The sequence below is a fragment of the Tympanuchus pallidicinctus genome, unplaced genomic scaffold, assembly GCF_026119805.1.
Source record: "Tympanuchus pallidicinctus isolate F22 unplaced genomic scaffold, pur_lepc_1.0 scaffold17, whole genome shotgun sequence".
Taxonomy (NCBI): domain Eukaryota; kingdom Metazoa; phylum Chordata; class Aves; order Galliformes; family Phasianidae; genus Tympanuchus; species Tympanuchus pallidicinctus.
In genome coordinates, this window is record NW_026294690.1 from 17,530,300 (window position 1) to 17,548,102 (window position 17,803).

Here is a 17,803-nt window from a genome sequence, read left to right on the forward strand (position 1 = left end):
GAGCTGTTCTTCTAATTTCTGAAGTAATTAGATTATTTATATAGTATTTAAAATCTAATGTAAAAAAAAGTCACAGCAGATAATGAAGTTTACATTAACATGTTTCTCTAACTACTAAAATGTAGCAGCGGGTGTCACCTTGGAATCTTAATCATGACAAAAATAATTTATAACTTAGACTGAGAAGCTGCAGGCTGTTTCTATTCTGATTTTTTTTTTAAATGTTAAAATTCTTTGCCTTGTAACCTAAGGCTTTAATTTAGAGTTGCAAATGACAGTTTTACCATTTGAGGATTGCATCATTTTCATTCCAAAATCCCAAATTTCAGGATTTGGTATCTTGATCGTTAAAATGCCCTTTATTATCAAATTTGGCTAGGAAACTTATCCCTTAAGGGATTTTTGAAAAGTTGGACATGGAAAGTCCAGTGAAAACAAACAAGCAATCTGGATTCAGTTGCTATTGAACAAAGCTTTTTAGACTGCAATAATTGTTTTTCCATTCCGGTGCTACCCTGAGGTAGGCAGAACTGCTGCTGTCATCCAGAGATGTTATGGACATGAAGAATTTAGAAATAAGCTGAAGAAATGATGACTCTTTCAAACACCCACATCCTGGAAAGCCCAGCACTGTTCTTTGTCCTTGGACAACCAAGTCATTAAAGCCAACATCTGCGGGCTATTTGATGATTCTAAGTTTGTAGGTTCAGATGTTCACTTCTCAGCCATATTGCCAGGGTTCAATACCCACATTCTTCAAAATGCTCCATTGGGTTTGGCACTCTCTGGCATCTTTGGCAGAGACCTCACTGGGATGGCCAAAGATTAAATCTGGCGCTAACATCACCTTGCAGCTCCAAGCAATGGCTTCTGAAACACACGTTGGGCCGTGCTGGCAAAACACAGAGGTTTCTTCCTTGCTCATAGATAGGACATCAGCCTCTGAAGGCGTCCATCTACCACCTTCCCACAGCGCTAATATCACTTCAAGTTTGTCTAAAAGATTTATTCTCCCACTTCTCACTGTCCGTGCTGCCACGTACCCATGGATGTGGGAATATTAACAGATCACATTGCAAACAATTCTCAGCCAGATTTTTTTTCTTCTTTTATCTCCTTCAAAACTATGCATATATATATATATATATATATACACACAAATTTGCGTTATCTTGTAATGAAACTCACAAGATGCAAGACTGTTAAATGGTTAGAAAAAAAGCTAAATGCCTGCAAAACTCTTTGGGGGTTGTAATGCTGTCTGTATCCCTGTGAGATAAGCAGCCCTAGACTTGAACAGCCCCTCAAAGAACTTTGCAAAGAGCCATCACCTTGTAAAGATAGCCTTGGTATTTTAATTAAAGGTCAGACAAAACTACAGTATAAACCCTGGAGATTGCTTTGTAGCAGTCATTTAAAGAGTTGCTTAACAAAGTCTTACCCTATTAGTAAAACAGTGCACAAACCTTCCCCAAGATTTACACAAATTGGAGACTAAACAAAGGACCTCTGCCAAGTTCAGGCCATGAGATCATCACCCATAAATTTATAGCCTGGTCCTCTCTGTCTCTATCCCTACAGATGGGATGGATGCACTGCAGGGCCACGCACTGCCTCACCCACACCTGCTGGCAGCAGCAGGGCAGGATGGTGTAAATGCATCAGGAGCAGGGCTGGTTTTGCCTCCCTCTTGGCTTTGCCTGCGTGACAGCCTTCATGGTAATCAAAAATAGTTTGTTTTTCCATAATTAGTATTACCATGCTAAATATCGCTGCAATGTTCTGGCACCAGTATCCCAGTTGTCAAGCATGAGTGCAGCTGCTTGTTTCTGAAGGTCGTGCTGTAAGTCTTTATTCAAAGTGTCAGTTTTATTATTGCAAGTGATCTTAAAAACCTGCAAGGCAGCTTTTCTTACTGGATTTATGAAGTATTTTAGACTATTTGCTAAAAAGAATTTGTCTGACTTGTAGAAGGGAGTCTTGGAGTTCTGACTCTTCTACCTCTGGTCTTATTCGTGGGTTTGTTTTGTAACAAAAGCAAGTGACCTGTCTGCTCCTTCATTAGGTGATATGTTACAGTGTCTGCAGAGAAGGCTGTGCAATCAAGAGGCTTTCCAAGGAAGCCATCTGTCTGCACACACCGGTCCCCTGGTTTTACCTTTCAGCTCCTATTTGCTTTTGGTTGCCACCCGGTTGAGGCCGGATGATGTTTTTCCTCCAGCGCTTGTAAGGATGTTGCACGCTCAGATGGGTTGTGATGATGTATTTCTACCCGTGCTCCTTTTGAAAAATTCGGCAGCATTTTCAGCGTTGATTTCCCTCCAGAGTTATTACACCCCACGCAGATTGGCAGCGCCGTGCCACAGTGCCAGGATTTATGAGGTGACCTTGGAGACACAGGCACTCCCAAATTGAAAACACTTGGAGCTAAACTTGAGATATATTTATTTTGGATTACTGAGCAGTCTTTACTATTGTATAAATCAGAATGAGATTACACAGATAATACATAACATTTATATAACGTCTCATAGCATGCGGATTCATTTATACACTACTCAAGTGCCATACTCCCAGCTCCTCTAGACTTTGGTTTCACAGTTGGATCTGATGTTAGAGCTTCACGAGGATTCAGGAAAGGCAGTGCTGGCCCCTCCTGACCTCTGCATGCATCCACTATCACCACGTGGGAGCCCAGCATTCATAAGGAGCTGCAGGCAGTGACAGCAGGTGGGATCAAGGGACTCGGTTACCTCCACCCCATGTGCCAGCACAGATGATGGGTGTCCATGGGGCTAAATTAGGGGTTCCCACATGAACCCCGAGCTGCTCAGGGAGTTTTCCAGCCACCTTTTGGAGCTGGGAGCTGTGCTGATGAAGAGGTGCTGATAGGTGGCAATGAAAGCTCCGTGCGGAGGCTCGTCGAGTGTGAACCTGTGAGCAGCAATAAACGCAAATCCAACCTGCACTAATGTTAATTGTCATTCAGTTTATATCGACGTGCAGTTTATTAAACCATAAAGCAAGGCTGCAAGCACAGAGAGCAACTCTAGAGATAATTAAACATAATAAGGGTTTCACTTAATCCCTCAAAACCCAGGGGAGGCACAGTTAAAGCTGAATACTCTCTTTGCACTTTTTACACAGTCACTTAAGAGCACTTCTCCCCGGTAGTGCAGGACAGGGGAAAGGTAGGTGCCGCCTTCGGTTTGCGTGCGTTTTTGTTTTTGCTTTTTTTTCTTCTCTCTATTCTTTGTGCCTTTAAATCGCTCTATGTATTAAACCTGAGCTCCGGCTCTCCAAGCGGTTCGCGGTTCGTTATTTGCTTGGCAGCTACAAGTGGAGAGAGAGCTCGTGGGAGAGGACCCTGGGGAAGGTCCCAGCGCGGGACGGCAGCTCGCAGTGCGGCGGTGAGGGGTGTTGGAGGGGCACGAATGGGAACCTCGTGTGCTCCTCCGTGCCTCGTCCCTTCTCCCGAGAGCGCCGAGAGATATTGCCGTCTTGGACGACAAGGGTCAGAATGGGCATAAAAGCAGAGGGTGGACCAGGCAGATGGAGGGAGGCAGCTTTGTACGAGTGAGAAAATTATGGTAAAGCTGAGCTTAATACTGGAGGCAACCGCAGAGAAGAAAAAAAAAAACAAACCAAACAAATACATGCCCAGCGCTGTAATTGGGGACTCCGTGCTATCCGCTGTTCGGGGCTGTACTAGGCAGCGGATGCTGATGGGTCCTTATTTGCCGGGACGAGCCCTGCCTTGACTGAAAGCAAACCGAAAAGAAGCGGAGGGAGCCTTCAGACTCCCGCTGAGCCCCGCAGGAGGGCGGCGAGCACCGTTCGGGGCTGCGGGGTGGGAGAAGGGTTAAGGGCGGCCGCGCTGCCGCGGCTTCTCCGCCCGCCCCCCGCGCACGGCGCAGCTTTGGGAGGAGGAGGAGGGGTCTGCGCTGCTCGCCCGGCTCCCGGCCGCTGCCGCTCAATGCTGCGGCCGCGGGCTGCTGCGGGAGCCGCGCACCTCGGGGCTGCCGCGCACGGCGGGCAGGCAGCGCCCGCGGAGCCCAGCATGCCTCCAGCCCCGGGCAGGTAAGCGCCGCTCCGCTGCGGGAAGCAGGGTGGGAAAAGAGAAACCCATCGGGAGGTGAAAAATTCCAGCGGGGAATAAGAGAACCGGGTGCGGCGAGGGGAAGGAGAGAACAGCGGGAATGCGCGGGGTGTGGGGAAAGGAACCGAGAGCGCGGCGGTTCCCCTGTGCTGCCGGAGCGGCTTTCGGAGAGCGGCCCCGGGAGGGGAGAGCCGGGGTAGGGCAGAGCTGGCCCCGCCGAGGGCGAGGGAAACGCGGTGGAGATGGAAAGCGCGGGGCTGGGGCTGTGGGTGTGTGCGCGTCTCTGCTGGCAGGGAGATGCTCCCTCGCAAGCTGGCAGAATGCATGCATAACTTTTTGCTTGATACAGCCGATGTTCCTTGCTTGAGTTTTAGCAGCTTCTGCTTTCCCCAGTCTGATGTTGCTTCCGTGTCGTGAGCAACATAATGCAGCGTGTTGTTTTATTTATCCCAGACAGGAATGACTTGCTCTCTAAACTACAAATTAAACGATGCCGCTTGCATAACAAGTGGAAATAGTTTGTATCTTACATACTAATTATCCATTACGTTTTGGACTAAGCAGGAGGTGGTTTCTGCGAGGAGGGTTTAGTAAAACAGTCTGAGGTCTTGCAGCAGTGCATTCATTTTCCCTTGCGGGATTAATGTGGGCAAAGGATTAAGAGCCAGCATGTTGATTAGGCGCCCTGAGGTGCGGGGAGGAAAGGGAACGTTTGCCTATGGGGATAAGTCAGTTTTTGTGTTATGCTTGCACATCCTTCTGTTTACGTGGCTTGGTTCAGGACCTGCATCCTCGCAGGTAAATCATTCAGATGAGAGCAGAGACCGGTGAGATCTTACTAGTTAAGCAGCCACGGGGCTCCTGAGATGCTTTCTTTCCCCGTGCCCGGAGCCTGCCAGCAGGATGCGAGCCCCTGTGCTCCCCACTGCTGCTCTACACCAGCAGTCTGTCCCGTGCATGTGTGGGAAGGAAAGCCACGGGCCCTGCACTTGTGTCCACCCTCCAGGAATCTTTTGTGTTGCTTTGCCGGCCAGAGCACTTATTTTTTTCTATTTTTCTGGACCTACAGAGCTTGTATTTTTTACCCTGCACTTTTAAGTCCCTGCAAACTGCTTAAATGGCTCCTAAATAATCCTTCAAAGTCACCTCCCCCCTTTAATCTAATACCAAAAGGACTTACTTTACATGGCTAATCCCTCTTTTACTTGCTGTAAAGCTTCATTTAGGGGTGTGCACACTGCTAATTTTCCCAAAGCAGCCTCCTTTAGACAATGGCTTCTGCTGGGTGCAGTAACCTCTTCCTCACTGCACACAGCTCTGGGCAGAGCCGAATACCTCTGACAGGGTCTTGATGTCAGTAGGTGGTTCATCAGCTCCCACCCAGTGGGCTCACACTGTGCAGGAAGCTGTGCCAAAACCTTTGTTTGGTGTGCCATTGTGAATAGCACTCATGGAGGATCTCCTGCCCATGTGCTCGCCTGGATGCTGAACACTGGAGTCAAGTAGTGTGTGCAGTGCAGCACTGAATCAGATGGCCATGGGAAAACTCCTGGAGCTGGGAATTTTCCTGTGTGCACATTCTGTTGTGGAGCTGAGCTTTTTTTTTTATTTTTTTCCCTAGAATTCCCAGAATTTTAAGCTTGCTCTGTTCTACCTGAGAACAGACTGTATGCTTTGGATGTGAACGACAGCAGAAGATAAGCTTACCTGTACGAGAGCCTCCCTTCTTCCTTGGCATGTAAATGCAAAGAGGATGAAATGTTTCTTTCCAACCTGAACTGCACATGAGCAGTGCTACCATGGTTCCTAACCCAAGGCCACCATGGATGTAAGATGAGTGTGCCTTGGTAGAGGGATGTAGTGGCATGTCCCCAGCCCTGCAGCACTGGGACAGCTTTGGCACTGGTGTGGCACTGCGTTCTGTGAGACCTCAGCCTGTTGGTGGCCATAGTTGTATTTTGGGTGTTAATCCTTCCATTGCTTATTTCCCCGAATACCAATGTTTAACCATCAGCTTCGGAGAGCTTGTTCTGGGGGCAAAGATGGTGGCAATGCAAGGCAGCAGGCAACTGGTGGGAAAACCCTCCTTGGTTCCCAGATTGCACCTCCTGTACTGGAACATTTCTTGGTGACATCCACATCTGATAATCATAGAATCACAGAGTCATTAAGGTTGGAAAAGACCTCTCAGATCATGGAATCCAACCATCAACCTCCCACCCCATACCTGTATAAAGGGGGATAGCATAGCCACCATTTAAAATATGTGTGTTAGCTTGTGGGAGAACCTATGAAAACAGATAGAGTTGTTATTCTGTACAATTTCTGTGAAATACGCGAAACTTGAAAACAATTTTGTAAATATTCTGGTACCAAGTGATTTATTTCCTTTGATTTGGGGAGTTAGCCTTGGCTGACAGTTCTGTGGAGTTGGCTTGCTTTATTAAAAAATCAGGGTGAAAACAAGGCAGAGGGATGCTGCCCACAAGACAGCCAGGTTGTTGCCTTTCCAATTCCTCTGTGGTGTCCCTGAGCAGCAGTTAGCAGAGCTCTGCCCCAGGCCCAGCCCTGGCACCACTGGAGTGCAGCGATGGCACGAGGAGAAGCAGTTCCTTAGTGCTACTCTGCCACGTTCCTAAGTTCATAAATGGCCACAGCTCTATTTTCCTATTTTTAGCCAGACTAGATCAGAGGAAGTCTGGCTTTTCTTCCCACACCTTCGTCTGTGGCCTAAAATGACCCTATAACGTCCCTATAAACTGTTTTCCCTCTGCCTGTGAGCTGTCGTGGGGCTCGTGGTGAGCAGGGTTTGGTGCAACAGTTGGGAATTTTCCTTCCATTGCAGGAACTGTGAGGCTGCTGCATGAGTGATTCGCAGTCCCTGACAGGAAGGTAATCACAAACACAGCAAAGTTACATGAATCACACGGATCCACAAATGTCAGCTCCGGAGCTCTCATCCAGGCGTGCTGCCAGGATTTAAACTTGCACACATCTTTACTGTTATCTGCTGCAGTGGTTACTCAAATATAAGTGTGGATATCATGACAGTAGTGATTCATTCTTTTTATTATTAGCAAAGCACATATATATAATGATGACATCCACCCAATCTCGTGTTCCCTGAGAATACGCAAGCGTTCCCTGTCCCCTGCGATCATCCACCAAAAATGGTGAGATTAAAGCAAAAAAGCTGGTGTCAAATCTGCTTACAGCCTTAGTGTAAACGAGGTTCATGTTTCATTAGGAACTCAGAATGGTATTTTCTGCACCAAACAGCATTTCCAGTACTGTATTTGCTGTACTTAGGAAATAACTTCATTCTTTGCTTTTCCCTAGATAGAAGCAGTCACTTTTTATCTTAATCTGCAGGATAAAAATCTGTTTCAGTATGACACTAGGAAAAGAAAGATTTTTCTTTTTTTCTTTTTTTTTTGTTTTTTTTTTGAATCGCTTTGTTAAATCACTGGAAATCAGACCTTCAGGAACAGGAAGGTCAAAGCATTTTAAAAACAATCTAGTGAATTTTCTGTAATCTATATTCACGGTTTCTATTCATGCTTAAGAATAAGGAGCAGGTTTTGACTGTGCAATGTAAATTTGGATTTTTTGCTCTGGTACCTAATTACAGCATAGATGCATCAGCATGTGGTCTTCAGTAAGGCAAGTGACATGCTCACCACGTTACATCACTTTAAAAAGGTGATGGGATCTCGAGAAAATATTCTAGAACAATTATATTTTTTAAAATGGCCTTCACAGGGATTTTTAAAAGATCGTGTTAAAGGGTGAAATGTTTTGGTTCTACAGCGTTTATCTCTTCTATTAATCCTTCCAGAAGCTCCCAGTTGACCAGCAGCTGATGCTCTGTTACATGAAAGCTGGCTGGAGATGTCTCGGATTTAGCCAAACATCTTTGTTAATGAATAAATGTTTTGATGTTTCCAATGCAAAGCTCTCCTAAGATGCATTATGAAGTTTAAAAGAAAGCAAGACATTTTGCCTGTTAGCATGTACTCATATGCTAACGAGAACGTTTTTTTTTTTCCCCAATGGGTTTTCTGAAAATTTAACATCCCCAAAGAATGATTTTGGGGAAAAGCCTCCAGGTGAAAAGACTCAGATCTCCATCAGGGCTACTTCAGTGGTGCGGTGGGAGTTTGGTGAGCATTGACACACAGGCAGAAGCGCAGATCAATCTTGTTAAGTACCAGTACTTTGCCATCTTTTCTTCTGTTTGTTTTTCCAGAGGCTTTGAGCCAGGCTTCAGCGAGACTCATTGGTGACATTTGTTATTAACCATCACCTTTTCCATTCGTGTGAGCAGGGCAAGATGTAATCGTAAGACCAATTGCTATGGTTGGCTTTTTCTTTTTCTTTTTTCTTTTTTTTAAACGTGGGAGGCCAGTGTGCTGAGATGTTTCATCTCCTGACCTTTATCTCCTTGCTCCCCAGTAGCATAGCCCGAAGTCAGTGCCTCTGCACCTCCTGGAGCACTTTGCATGAGTGGAATCACTTCCAACCTGGTCACTGCTTGTATCTCATGGGATTTCTGAACCATAACTCTGAGCAGGGGGCTGGGGGCAGCAAGGGACTGCACCCCACAGGCAGTCATTGCCTGAGCTGCTGAGAGGTGATGCTGTAGAGTGTCATGGAAGAGACCTGTGAGATTTTGGTTAGTAGATGCTCTTACCGAAAGAGATCCCAGCAGCATTTGGCATTTGATAGCTGATCAGGAGACAGTGAGTCCTGAGCTGCTTCATACTCCTGATTGGTTGACTGTGCTCTAAACTCTATCAGTGTAAGGTCTTTGTAGCCCTCACACAAAATCAGTGTTTATAATATATTTACATAAATGTTTGGCCAATGAAGATGTGTGGTATTTAAACCCAATCTACACAAGGTTTAGCAGGTCATCTTAGTCAATTAGAGGACTAAGAAAAGGAACAAATACCATACTTTGTGTTCATAATGGAAAAACCTTTAGTATTAATGATAATTTAATCTTCATGGACTGAATAACAATAACCTATCAGTAGGTTTTTTTTTTAACAGAAAGGTAAGTGTGTGGTTTATTAAGCTCTTAGGCAGATAACAGGGTGTTATTTGGGAAGACTTATGAACGACATCATGTTCAAACAATTAAACACATTTCCATCTCTATGCTTCCTATAATAGGAGTATAAAAACCCAACCTGCCCTCTGTGAAAACCAGAATTATTGAGAATATTCAGTGAATGCTGTTTTGCCTGTTCTCTGTTAATGGTTCTGATCTTGCATTTGTGCTTCTTTTCAGTTATAGATATAAAACCTTGAGCATAATCTCTGTAAGTATGAGCTAATGACTGGGCTTTGGAGTTGCAGAAAGTCCATAAACTCCAAGGTTGTCAGGAAGGCTTTCCTTTCTTGGGTGGTTAATATTAGGCTCATATCTGAGCTGGATTCTGTCAATTTAGCTGCACCAGGTTTAAATCCATAATCTTTTCAATTACAGTGGTGTATTTTAGGGAAAAGCGTATACTGGTGGGTCAGTGGCAAAACAAATACCCTCCGTGGCTGTTTTAGTGCTGAGCTGCTGTTGGGGAATTCCATACCACCTGCTGAAATCTTGGTTTCTGACACCATCAGGAAGTGATGACTTAGGTGACTTACTGGCTAATGTAGTCAATCTTCTGCCCTTGGGCATTAGGTGGGACCACTGGGTTTCAAATAGCATATGTGTGAGGAACCTGTAGTTGGTGGGCTGCAGTGTGTGTATAACTTCTGTGATGACTTTTCCATATGATTTGAATAACTCTGTACTTCGTGTTAATGGTGTGACCCACGAGTTGTGTGTTGAAAAGGGTGAGGATTCTTCACCTCCCGTTGCGGAGCACTGAGTAGCTTTCATCAAATAACATATGTATTTTATCACTACTACCCTGCTCTTGTGAAATGGAGGCAAAAGATCTGAATCCTCTTATCATGAGTGAGTGAATCTTCTTGGTCTTTGTCTCCCAGTCTTTTGAAAAAAAGCTTCTGAACAGCACTCAACTCCAAGCTCTAAAAAGAGTTACTTAGCATAAGAGCAGAACATTTGCCTAAGAGGGTTTTAGTCCAGAAATGACTTTTTATATTTAATTGATCTGTATTGTTCAATTAGGGACATATGTAATGCCCTCTGTTACTCATGTATAGCTCGAAGTAGAAATGAATGAGTATGAAGTGCAGCCGAAGAGTCATTGCAGACATAATCAGCTCTTAGCCATGTACAGAAACTGGATTTCAGTTCAGGCCTTGATATGCATGAGTGCATATGGACTGTGTAACTCAGATCGGCAGTTTCTCCATGTGATTTATTTTGAATTCTAATATTTGCTCTTGTTATGGACACATTTCAGTAAGTTTTTTTTTTTCCAAGGCATGAATATTTTATGCTCAGAATAAATTCTCCAATGTATTTCACCATTTCACTTCTCTGAAAACAACTTGTTTGGGGCTTTTCTCACCCCGTTTCCCCCCTGCGTCCCTGCTCTGTGCATGCACAGACGTGGGAGGCAGCGATCCCACAGGGTGGCAGCACTCAGCCCTCAGCCTCCCTGGTCTCAGAGCATCCCTGCCTCTCCCTGTTCTGCACAGGAGGAAGCATCACACACACCAGGGGACTGGGGCACGGTATCACTGCTCTGCTTCCACGGCTCCCTGGTGAAGAGCCAGAGGCAGCTTGCAGGCATTCAGGTGCATATTGAAGCTTGTGCTTATGATCCCCATCATACGGTTTCCCCAGTATGATTTTTCTCAGGATTCCTAATTCTTCAGAATCTGTACCAAAGCACATCATTTTTTTCTTTGACACATTTCCACCATCAGCGTCTTGATTCTTTATTAACCCACAAAGCCATTCTGCCTCTGTTTGACCCTTTTTTTCCCCAGTGTTTTTATACCTGCTGTTATCCATCCTTCCTGATGCGGCAAGTACTCCTGCACTCTGGCAGACAGGTCAGGTTTTTGTGCCCGAGAGAGCAGCACTCTCTCTGCCCATCCCCAGCTCCTTTGGTTGCCACACAAGAAGATCAAAGCTACAACAAGCTTCCTCTGTTGGATCCATTGCAGCCAGACGTGCTGTTAGAAAGTGCCAGTGATTCAGAAAGAGTGATTTTAAACCTTGCAGAAGTCGGTGAGCATGTGCAGAGATGTCCCGAAAGGTGCAAGGCTTTGTCTGTGTGCTGATGGAAGTGCTGAACTGAAAATACCTCCATCCCCTGACACCTCTGGCAGGCACGGAGCTCTATGAGCAGGGCTGTGGCCATCACGCAGCTGTCTCACATTTCTGGTGCAGTGGTTGTCTGATTTTCACGTTGTGTACCAGCATTTCCTGCAGTGAATATTAAAGGAAGCCATCACACCTTTTCTTTGTTTTATCAGGGAGGTGGAGGTGGAAAAAGCAGATATGGTGCAATGCTAAGCCTAAGGTTAGGTCTTTCCTATGGAGTGACAGTAATGTTGCTGGTGGGAGTGAAAGAATTGCTCAGGTGAATTCAGGGTTTGATGGGGCTCTTGTAATCTCAGGTGGAGGGAAAAAAACAGCAGTCAGATGCATTTGAGAATGACGAGTGCAGAACACAGATTGACTCAATATTTTCTTAAGTCAAGTGGAAAAAAGGAAGCGTAGTATGAGAAAGCTGAAAAGGTCAAACTAATTTGTACTTGGGTGATAATGGGTAGTGCCACCGTTGTTTATGAGGCTTGCAAAATCTTCTCAGTGTTAAGCACTATGATGTATCTGGTTTTGAGAAATTAAAATGGAAGTAGCAATTGTTCCAGCATCTTCATGCCTTAATCCATTTCAGTCTAGGATTCCTTTGAAATGTTACATGTTCATTACAAATTAGATAAGATGAAGTGTATTCAGTTCTCCTGACTTTGGCGTGCTGTGGCAGAAGATCTTTTTAAAATAAAAAAGATTAATAGTTAAGTTGATGACAATGAAACTGAAAACTGCCTGTGTCTTGCTGCTTAAGTATTCTGACTGTGTTCTCCTGTTTGTTTATTTTGCTGCAATCTTTTCTGTTTATTTACTAGGGAAAGTGGAAATTTTATATGCGTGTGCAGCTACTGCTATTAAAATAGGGATAACTGGTGAGCTTCTAATTCCCCACACTGCCTTTTGCTGCCTCTGTTAAGTATGCAGATTTGCAGCGTCTTTTAGTGGCCGCTGAAAGCGGGGTGAATTTTCCTGGGGTTCTGATTTCTTTCCTGGGAACAGCAGTGCTACCAAACTGCAACGTGAGTCAGCGTGGGATGGGATCGGGGCTCCGTCCTGCCTCGTGTACAGCAAAAGTGTAGGCTCCAGAGGAATTCATTTGCCAGGCTTATCGCTGAGACATTTAATATCTAGAATGATTTAGTATATCAAATTCCAGAGTTTTGGGCTGAATGTAGCTGCATTCGTCATTGTTGCACAACCTTGACAGTGAACAAAAGGTGCTGCAGGGAGCCATAACTCATGCAGCAAATTAATGGGTTCCTGGTTTGCTTGCTCAGCTAAAGGGGAGCTGGGAGCAATGTGGTCTCAACAACTGAGGGTTTTCTGCAACAAGTTGCATAAATATCCTGGGATGAATATTTGGAAGCATTGCCCTCCTCGCAGTGAGCTGTGACTGCCGTTCCCCAGTTTAGAAGATTCTTTGATATGAAAGATTTTAAGAAGTAAAACTCACAAAAATTGGAAGGTGTTATGATGGCACGATACAGGTGCTTTACTGGCAGTTTATTTTGTAGTGGGCAATGATAGGGAACAAGAAAACTTCAGCCTATGAGAACCATTTGCTGATAATACAGTCCACCTGTCATTGCTGAGCATTTTTGCCAGCTGGTGGAGTATGTGCATTGCAAGGAGATACTATTGATCGCTTTCAAAAGCAGAATCCTCTGAGCCTGGTCTGCTGCAGGTGAGGTTTGTCTGTCTCTTGATTCCCATGCAGGCTGCTTAAAACCATAAATCTTTCTCCTGATCCTCAGCAACAGGCACATATTAGGGCTTTTGAAGCACAGCGCGGAATGGTTTGAAACTGCAGCTGAGTTTCAGCAAGAGGCTTTCCAAACATGTGCAGAGCGGGGTGGCCATGGCACAGTTTGGCCAAGTCAGGCAGGTTTTGAGCTCAGAATTTGTACTTCTGAAGTTCAGGAAGACTGTCAGCTGTGTGGCAGTTTGGCCAGTTGTCCAGGGCTATATGGGAGATTTGCAGCAGTTCAGAAATGGACTCAGAGGCGGTGTTAACTTCTCCCCCAGCAGGTTTGTGTATGAGCTGGGGATGCTCTTCTGTGGAAAACAAACATTGTGACTAGTAGGCTCTTCTGGTTTTGTTTTTGTGGCAGGTCTTGGCTAATTTTGTTTATTTGCTGTGTATTTGGTTTGCATTTGTGGCAGTGTTGTTTGGTTTCAGTCGGGTTCCTTTCCTCCAAAGAGCAGGTCTCAAGGTCAGTCAGTATTTTTCCAGCCAGTAAGTATAAAGTCCAACTGCAGCGCATGTTTGCAATTCCTCATCTGCTCTTCTGCTTCAATCTTCTGGACCACTGAAGTTAGAAACCTAACAGCATGTGTCTGAGCATGCTGGTAATAGCTCAGGAATGCCTTCTCCCGATTTGTTCAGTCCTGTGTAAATGAGAGTGTGCAGCGGAGCTGAGTGGCACACTGTTGGCCAATTTGAGTTGTATGAATTGAGTCCTTATGTTAGATTAAATGATACATCACAGGCCCTGTGCAGAGAAAGGAGCCCACTTTGCAACAGCTAGCATGAAGCGACAGCAGTGCAGTGTTGGGATTGCTGTTTGTTTAATTACGTTGGATTTGCTTCTCCTTTCTTGGAGGGTGGTTGGGAAATCCAGGCAGCTGCGGGCCATGCCACCTCTGCTTTGGGAGGGGGAGGGATAAGGGGACACAGAATGTGGCAGAGCAAGACAACTTCAAAAGGCCCATAAAAAACATCTTCCTTCTGCTTATTCTTCTCTCCTCTCCTTGAGCTCCTACATCACACATTGCTATGGTGGCTCTGTTCAGATGGCTTGTGCCATGTTACTCATGCAGTTGGTGGTGAGAATGTCCCATAGAAGACTGAACTGGGGAGGCTTCTCCTCTGTCAGCTCACACAAGACTTGCCATTTTTGACATATTCAGGGACAGCAAGGCTGCCCCTGATAGCCGGTTGCTATCAGCACCCACTGTATCTCAGAACATTTTATTATTACGACTATTATTGTATTTTAGAATCATTACCTAACATATGAAATCACTGCCCCTGGAAAAGTGAATTATCCTTTCCTGGGTTGCTAATTTTATTTCACTCAAGAAAATTTGATTCATATTTCTGAAACATTGCCGCTAAACAGCTTTCTAAGCAGAGTTGCAGTGCAAGACCAAATTAGATTCGTGTAGGGAGAAGGGAAATATTATTGTTGCAACTGTCCAAAGGGGTTGAAATGAAAATAATCTTATAGATCAAACTTAAATTGAGTTCAGATATTACAGAGATAACACAGTTCTGTACCTAGAAAATCCATCTGTCAAAAAGAAATGTCAGGGTCACATTTTAAAATGGCACTTCTGGCTTTGGATCATCTAGCTTCTCTCTTGGGCATACTGAGGATGGCAGCTCCGTATATTATGGGGGCATAGAGCTTGTGAAGCAGCTAAGGCTGCATGAGCCTGCTCAAAAATAAGCAAATAAATAGTGAGGAAATAGGGGAATGTAGTTCAGGAATTTATAAAATCCTTTGCAGTGGCACCACCAATGGTACCATCTGTCTGAGCGACTTTTGAATAAGTCTCCCAAAATTTAAACCAAGCTATAACTGAGTGCGGCACCTTCAGGACAAAGCCCTGCTCCTTTAGGCAACCACTGTCCCAAGGAACTCCACGTGTTGCCGGCAGTGTTGACATCAAATGACATTTCAGGGCCCTGGGCAAGCAGCTGAAGGCTTGGGCAGTCTTTTCCTCAATGCTCCCAGTAATGGGGAGATGTAAGGAAAGAAGTGGGCGAGCCCAGGACATCAATGGTGGCTCTAAGACTGGTGCCTCCACCAGAATTTTGGGGTTTATGATCATGGAAGAGCCTTTGAGACAAGCTGGGGCCAGGCGGGCATCACGATTCTGTCTCATGCTGACCTTTTTGCACCACTGTTTTTGCTTTGGAATGGTCCTTCTCTAACTTCATTGATTGCTGGGTATAGAAATAGTCAGGGTAAAAGGCCTGCTGAAAACTTGCTTTAAACCCAAAAATACCTGGGATGAAAAATGTATTTTTGAAAATGTAGCTAAGTATGATTTAACCGGCTGAAACATTTATGAGTAGGCATAAGCATTCACATAGAAAAACCTGGTAATACCTGTACTAATGTAATGTCGTCCATTACTGTTGTGTAAAATGTAAAATATTGTCTAATATTTGAATCCAACTGCAGAGAATCCTTTATAACTGTACTGACAATATCTAATTTTAGTAGCTAGTTAAGTTCTGTGGAACAGATGAATGCGTTTCTCCATTTCAATTCACTTCTAAGATCACGTATATCATCCACTCTTCTGTTTTCACATAGCATGTCATTTTTATATGTACTGTCTCTACATCTGCTTTTTTCTGGACTTGCAGACCAGTATTTCTGCTGCACAGCCCCCAGGTGCAGCCTGCAGCCTCCTGTCCCTGGGTGCTCGTTAGCCTGGTGCAGCCCTGTGCCTGGCCCTGGCCCTTTGGCCGTGGTGGGATCATGCCTTGAGCATCCCAGTGTGAGTCCAGCCTGACTGCCTGCCCGCATCCCCCCTCCTGCACTGCTTCTTTTTGGCTGAAAGTGTTGATATGTGCATTTTCTTTTCCAGCCTCTTCATGGTCCGTGCCTGTGGCTGAGAGGCTCAGGCTTTAAGGCTGTGGTGGAATTAAGCCGTGTACCTGGGCCCTTACAGGATCAGGGCCAAACACTTTAAATAATTGATGGACTGCTTCATTTCTTTAGCCTTTCTAAAGTGAACTGAGTTTCAGATGAACATGAGCTGACTTAGATGTTTGGTTGGGAAGGAAAAAAAAAAAAAAAAAAGCCCTCTGAATTGCACTGATTTCCCCCAGGATTAACTCAGGAGCAGAAAAAATAACTTCTTCAGCTTCATCCTTCTTTCACTCTCTAAACAAGCATCTTTTTTTAATTATTTTTTATTTTATTTTTGGGAAAACTCTCTTAAAATAAACATAAAATCTGTGAAAGAGGGAGGGGGGCAGTCTGAATAAGTATATGTGAACTGAGTTGGCCATCTATCCCAAGTGTATTGTGGTTTTGCAAAGTATTTTTCTGTATAACATCTGTAAATATGTATGAATTAATAACAACTGGAGTGGATGTGTTTCTGATCACACCTGCCAGCATGAGAGAGAGAATGTAGAAGTAAAAGAAGTAACTGACCCAAATATTGTGGAGACTGAAAAGAAGGGGGAAAACAGAAGCAAAAAAAAAAAAAAAAAACAAAAAAAAAACCAACCCCAAAAAACACAAATGGAAATAGCAGAAGAAAAAGCAGATAATGAACATCCATGTTTTGATTGCTAAATGGTACTGTGGTCTTGTAGACGGGTTTGTAGGAAGGATGTCATTTGTGCAAGCAGGATGTGGAAGAAAGTGGAATTAGTTTGTTGAAAAACAAGCAGGAAACGTGTCCAGTTTGGAGGGCTCCTCATATTCCACTTTCTCTGCAAATGGCTCAGTATATTAGCTGCAAATAGAAGCATGGCAGAAACAGCAGAGTTGTGCTGGGCTTCAGGAAGGGGGAGCTCCTTTAGAAAAAATATATATGCATGCTAGACCATAGAAGAAGTGCTGCTTGGAAACTTCCCTCTGAGCAATTTCAGTGAAAAATGGCAATATATTTGCTAATGATAAAACATACCCAAATTATTGCAAATTCAGAAAGCTACACCGAATGCAGTGGCTCATAGCAGAAAGTAGGGTTTGATCCAAAAATGCTTCTGTTTTCCCCCTCGTCTTTTAATCCTTTTCCCCTTTGAGTCACGTTACGTGTCAAATCGCTTTGTGTCCTTTTCCGAATGGAACATGCTTAGAAATCATAGCGCTGCCTTTGGGGTGACCTTGGTGGCTTCAGGAGGCGAATGAAGGGTGGTGTGTCAGTAATACGAGCGGGCTGGACTCGGATCCGCACAGCATTTTGGATGTGCTGACATGTTGACTCAGGCTCTCGCTATCGTCGGTCACAGTTACGTTTCATACAGGCTAAAATGCCTCCCGTGTGTTAGCGATGCTGCTGACAAATTTGAAAGCACTACAAAGGTATTTTTAAAAACCGATATTCACTGCTGAGAGTGCGTTCCTGCCGTGGCCAAGCTCTTCATTATCCCCTCCGTGGAGGAAAAGGCAATTCAGCCAAGGTTCCCATCCCTTCATCTGCTGTGCCACTGTCATGCATTCCCTTCATGTCAGAACCTTAGCGTTTCGTATTCCAGTTACTGAATGTGATCCATCCATCGGCTGCCAGGAGCCTGTCAGGAACCCTGGACATGTGTGTGTGTATTTGTGTCCAGCTCCTGCCAGAAGAGAGGGATGTTGTACAGGGAAGGCCGCCACGTCACAAAGTTGAGTCATTTTGGGCTTTATTTCAGCTCATCTGCAGCTTGGCATTTTCCAGTGCTTTCCCCAAAGCGGAACCTGAGAACAAGCAATGGGAACTTC

At 44.7% G+C, this 17,803-nt stretch overlaps 1 protein-coding gene across 2 annotated transcripts in view; it reads left to right on the plus strand.

Moving 5' to 3' along the window:
• The first annotated feature begins 3,933 nt into the window (after positions 1–3,933).
• LOC128078431 (contactin-4) overlaps positions 3,934–17,803 on the plus strand; it is a 253,469-nt gene continuing 239,599 nt past the window's right edge. Inside the window, exon 1 of one of the 2 annotated variants that reach the window (XM_052678620.1) lies at positions 3,934–4,080. The gene's annotated coding sequence lies outside the window, so the exon portion shown is untranslated. The remainder of the gene's footprint in view (positions 4,081–17,803) is intronic. The other variant, XM_052678613.1, reaches the window with a different exon arrangement.